A 6,156-nucleotide genomic window follows, 5' to 3' on the forward strand; every position below is an offset into this window, starting at 1 on the left:
GAAGGACTGACTTATTTTAAAAATTTCTAAAGCAATAAAATTGTTGAAAATAAAAGTTTACTATTTAAATTTTCTAAGGGACTAATTTGAGTATTTATTTTAAAAAATTTGTTGAATATCTAATTCATAGTTTATTGTCACGACCTTAGACACACTCCAACACTATTGTGTTGGCATTCGAACTTATTCATCCTCTTGAGTTAAAATCAAGTCAGCCTAACTTTCAATATTTAGCAAGAAAGTCAAGAACACAAGAGAAAAAAAGCTTTGGTGGAAAAAATATTTTATTATTCAAGTGTTTATTACAAATGACTCACACGCCTAAACTCTAACTCTCATCTCCTATTTATAGTCATCTACCTCCTCAATGGATGGTTAGGATTAAATTTAATCAACAGTCTAGATTGATCATTTAGAACATTCAGTACAAATATCTATCCTACCACATTTCTCTAAATATTTCTAGATTATTTCATACTACTATTCATACTTCTATATATATCTACACTCTTCTAAATTACTCTATGACCTTCTAGAGTCTTCTAGAACCTTCTAGGGTATTTCAGGACCTTCTTGGGTATTTCGGGACCTTCTTGGACATTCTAGAACGTTTCAAACCATCTAGACTATTCTTAAACACTCCAAAAAACTATACAAACATCGTTGAATATAACCTTCTAAAATTTACCATGACATTATCTCTCACCTAATGCGCAGACGTCCTCATTGCGTTCTGTTCATGATAGTGCTCTAGGTATTCTTGGAATTGCCACAGATCTTCACGAGCTTCTCAGCTAGCTTCAGTTATCGGGAGTCCTTTTTCACTTGATCAAGTATTGGATACTTGGTGGTACTCCTCTTCGTCGCACGACGCAATTAGCTAAGATCTCTTCGACTTCTTTACCAAAGGATCTAATCAACACAAGTAGAGCATGACTCGAGTCACCTCTACTCGATTCATCTTGGTCTTCACGATATAGTTTAAGCATACTCACATGGAAGACTTTATGGATCTTCATAGAGGGAGGGAGTTGTACTTTATAAGCAACATCCCTAACACGCCCAATGATCTCAAATGAATCTTCGTATTTGTGGATTAAACTCTTATGAACCTTGCGAAAGACTTTGAATTGTTATGGAAGAAGTTTAATAATTACCTTGTCTCCCACTTGATAGCTTGTATGCCTCCTCTTCTTATCTGCCAATTTCTTCATCCTCTTTGCAGCTTTGTCGAGGTAAGAACGAGTGACATCTGCTTGTTCTTCCCATGACTTAATCATATATAAGCTCTAGGGCTCTTCCCTAAATAAGAGGAAGAAAGAGAGTGTGGTGTAAGCGGCTATTGTCCAGCCATAATCTCGAACGGACTTTTTCCTATGGACTCGCTCTTTTGCAAATTGTATGAGAATTGAGCAATGTCCAGAAGTTCTGTCAAATCCTTCTGATTAGCGCTTATGAAATGCCTCAAGTAACATTCGAGTAAGGCATTCACTCTCTCAGTCTGCCCATCGGTTTGAGGATGGAAGCTTGTTGAGAAATGAAGCTCCGATCTAAGGAGTTTGAACAACACTATCCATAGGCGTCCTGTGAAGTGTGGATCTCGATCACTAATGATGCTCTTAGGAAATCTCCAGTACTTCACCACATTCTTAAAGAATGGTCCTGCTGCTTCCTCTGCAGTGCAATCAGTAGGGACAGGTATAAAGGTAGCATACTTCAAAAATCAATCCATTACCACGAGAATAGATTCAAACTCCTCAGACTTCGGTAAGGCAGAGATGAAATCCAAAGACACACTTTTCCATGGTCGCTCTGGCGGCGGCAGAGGTTCCAACAAACCACTTGGTGTCTTATTTTCAATCTCGTCTTGTTGGCACACAAGACAAGTCTTCACATAACTCTTCACTTCATTCCTCATTTGAGGCCAATAATAGGAAGATTCAATAAGTGCCAAGGTCTTTCGTTTGGCATTGATAACCAACCCATTTGGTGTCGTGGCATTCCTTCGCTTGGTGCTATCCTGACCTCAAATCCAGCTTGTTAAGTGCTCGATAGTCGATGCATAGTCTCAATGAATCATCATGCTTCTTTTGAAACAAGACTGGTGCGACATAAGGTGCCTTCGATAGATGGATGAATCCAGCATCTAGCAAATCCTTGAGTTGCTTCTTCAACTCCTCAAGTTCTGGCGGTGCCATCCAATAAGGTGCTGAGGTAGGCGGCTTTAATCTTGACTCCAATCCAATCTTGTGGTCCACCTTTCTCTTAGGTGGTAGTTGTTTTGGCAACTCATGAGGCATCGCATCCTTATTTCTTTAAGGACTTCTTTGATTTTGGTAAGAACGTCTTTTCTTTTAGATGTTGACTCCTCTTGTAATAGAGTCAAATATATAATCTCTCTCTTTTTGAACTCTTTCTTAAGCTGCATAGCAGAAAGCATCGGTAGTCTTCCAACTTTAGAGATTGTAGGGACCATGTATGGAAACCCTTTCTCCATGACTCATACTATGTCGTAGTATAACATAGGTATTATATTTATCTTCTTTTACAAATCAAGACCGATGACTATTTTGAAATCGTTCATGGGTACTACTGAGAAATCCACAAGACCCTTCCAAGAACCAAAAGACATCTCAATCCTTTTTGCTACTCCCTTAAGGGGTTTACCTTTGGTATTCACGGGTTTGAACCAGCCATTATTTTTGGTGATCTTCAACCCAAGCCTCTTTACTTCATTAGGCATGATGAATTTGTGTGTAGTACCAGCATCGATCATAGCTATGATGGATTTTTCATTGATAAAGGTTTTGACATACATCAAGTTTTTCTTTTCTGCGATGCTTGCCTTTTTGTCATTCACAACATTCATGAGTTGGATAAATCCAACATACTCAATTACTTGAGATTGAGCCTCTCATTCCTCGACAATAAATGCCAGAGTCCCTAGCTTGGGACAGTCTTTCGTTTGGTATGGTCACTTGCACACGAAACATCCTCCTTTGGGCACGAAAGCCTTCTTCTTTTCTTCGTACTCTTTCTTTGAAGAGTATTTCCCTTCCTTCTTGATTGAGAAATTATTCTCCTTGTCTCTCCCACCTTTGATAGAACTAGGTTTGTAGGAAGACTTGGGTTTAGAGTCTCTCCTATGATACTCAGTGAGTGATTCGGCCACCACGATGGCCTCATCAACATCCTTAGCATTCCTTCTTTGTAGTTCTTGCTTTACCCAAGGTTGGAATCCATCAATGAAGAAGAACAATGCATCGGGGATCTGAAGCGTGAGAGTAGTGAACTCCTTTACGTAGTCGCTAATCGTACTTTTGTGCTTCAACTCTCTCAACTTCTTCCTTGCTTCATAAACCGCATTCTTATGAAATAATTTTCTTTTCAACTCCCTTTTGAAATCTTCTCATGTGGCTATGTTGTAAGTACCCTTCTTCATATCTATGTATTTTCTCCTCCACCACAAAGTAGTATTATCAGAAAGGTAGAGAGCTGCAATGCGTACCTTTATTGCTTCTTCGACCACCCCTTGACTTTCAAAGTACCTCTCAATTTGCCATGAAAAATTCTCTACCCCTCGAGCGTCCCTCACGCCCTTGAACTCCTTTGACTTTCGAAGACCAATATTTGTTGTCTCCCTTATAATGGTTGGTCACGATTTTGCCTTCTAGAACCAAACTCGAACTTCCTTAAATAACTTCAAGGAATTCTCAAGTTTCTTTTCGATTTGGAGCATGCTTTCTTTGAAAGCATCTAGTTCTCCTAACACACGAGTCTTGAGGGTCTCCTTGTCATGTTATATCTTTTGGAAACGCTCATCCATAGAGGATAGAACATTCTCCAACATATAAACTCTCTCTTCTAAGAAGTTAGAGTCCTTACCTCTAAGTTCACTTGAAGAATGGGCCTTCTTACCTCCTAATTGAGAATAAATAGCATCCCTTATCCTTTGAGACTCAACATGCTCCATGGTTACAATAGAAGTCATATCCACATACCAATTGTGCTTCCTCCTGAATCTTGCTCTGATGCCAAATTGTCACGGCCTTGAACACACTTCAACACTACTGTGCCGACACTTGAACTTACTCAACCTCTTGAGTTAAGACCAAGTTAGCCTAACCCCCAGCATTTAGCAAGAAAGCTAAGAACACAAGAGAAAGAACGTTTTGGTGAAAAGAATACTTTTATTATTCAAGTGTTTGTTACAAATGACTCACACGCCCAAACTCTAACTCTTATCCCCTATTTATAGCCATCCACCTCCTCAATAGATGGTTAGGATTAAATCTAATTAACGGCTAGATTGATCATCTAGAACATTCAGTACAAATATCTATCCTATCACATTTCTCTAAATATTTTTAGATTATTCCATACTACTATTCATATTTCTATATACATCCACATTCTTCTAGATTACTCTATGACATTCCATAGTCTTCTAGAACCTTCTAGAATATTTCGGGACCTTCTAGGACATTCTAGAATATTCTGAAACCATCTAGAGTATTCTTAAACACTCTAGAAAACTATACAAACATCGTTGAATCTAACCTTCTAAAATTTACTGTGATATTATGGTTACCTTCGATGGAGCTGCACTGGTAGTCGGGTCGGATCCATGGTGAGTTGTGCCATGGTCTATCTTTGATGGGCCTAGTCCAAAAAAAAAAGCTTACAAAGGAGATTTACCATAACTTTTAGGTTGTATTTGAAAGAGAAATTAAAATTGAAATATTAAGTTTTGTATTATATTTGGTGTAAAATGTAGTTATATCTTAGTTAGTATTCTATTTAATTCAGAATAAATATTCAATTTTTTAAAAGTATTAAAGGAATTAAATTTTGTGTTTTAGAACTGAGATTTTAGTTTAATCTCTAATCACTAAATATAATATCGAATTTAATCTCCCAAGTCCGAATCCCAATTCCAGTGTTTATAAACAAACACTACCTTACTAAGAGTAACTCACCATTACAAACCATTACTCACTAACTTCTACCTCAGCTACATTTGCTCACGGACTTCCCTGCAATACCTTCAATTGGTATCACTGTATCAGGAACTTTTTATTTGGTCACGACTCACGAGGACAAACAGAAAACCCACCTTTCTTTTTTTTGGTATGCAAAACCCGCCTAATTTGAACAAGAAGCAAGTGGATTCTGGACATTGGTCTGTCGAACTGCATTAAAGTAGGCCCAATTTGGTTTCAAACCAAAATCGTATATGTATTTGGGCTGTTAGCCCAATATTCTTTTATCATTTTGACCGTTTCTAAAAAAAAGAAAGATTTGACTAAAAAGATATCCTAATAAAAATTTTTAATTCTTTCAATGCATTATCTTATGATATTCATAAAAATTGTTCTTAAGATGCTTGTTAATAAAATTTAAACACAAAATTTTGACCCTTCAATAATAATGTAAGGCTGTAAGCATACTAAGAAAAAAAAGCAGCAGCAGCAGACAAACTGATTGACTACAATTAGCAGTAAAGAAAAATAAATAAGGTTTAATTATTCTGTTGGTCTCTATAGTTTCGTAAAATTTTCAATTAAGTCTCTATACTTTTTTTTTCTAATTGAGTCCCTGCACTAATTTTTTTTTTCAATTAAGTCCTTCTTAATATTAGCTTAATTTTATAGGGATCAAACTAAAAAAAAAGAATTGGTATAAGAACCTAAATAAAAGAAAAAAAAAAGTGTAGAGATCCAGTTAAAAAAAAATTTTGGTGCAAAAACTCAATTAAAAGAAAAAAAAGTATAGAAATCTAATTAAAAATTTCGCGAAATTATAGAGACTAACAGAGTAATTAAATCAATAAATAAATAAACCCATAACTGTTTTCTATTAGAAATCAAATTGAGTAGTATGCTTTTAACACTTTATCACCGCCACCTTCAACTGCCATGTTGTTTGCTTCGTCTATGTCTTAATAATTTGGCCTCATTAGGATTTAAAAAATTAGGAGACTCAATTATTATCACCTTTCACGAGCATAGGCATGTGAGATAGTATGATAATGTGCATACACAATTTATCTATTAGTAGAGTCATCAAAAAAATTTATCTATTACTAATATATTATAATAAAATTAAAGATAGTCTCTATATTTATTATTATTCTTCTAAATTTCTATCAACTAT

This window comes from Arachis ipaensis, chromosome B03 (genome assembly GCF_000816755.2).
Source record: "Arachis ipaensis cultivar K30076 chromosome B03, Araip1.1, whole genome shotgun sequence".
NCBI lineage: Eukaryota > Viridiplantae > Streptophyta > Magnoliopsida > Fabales > Fabaceae > Arachis > Arachis ipaensis.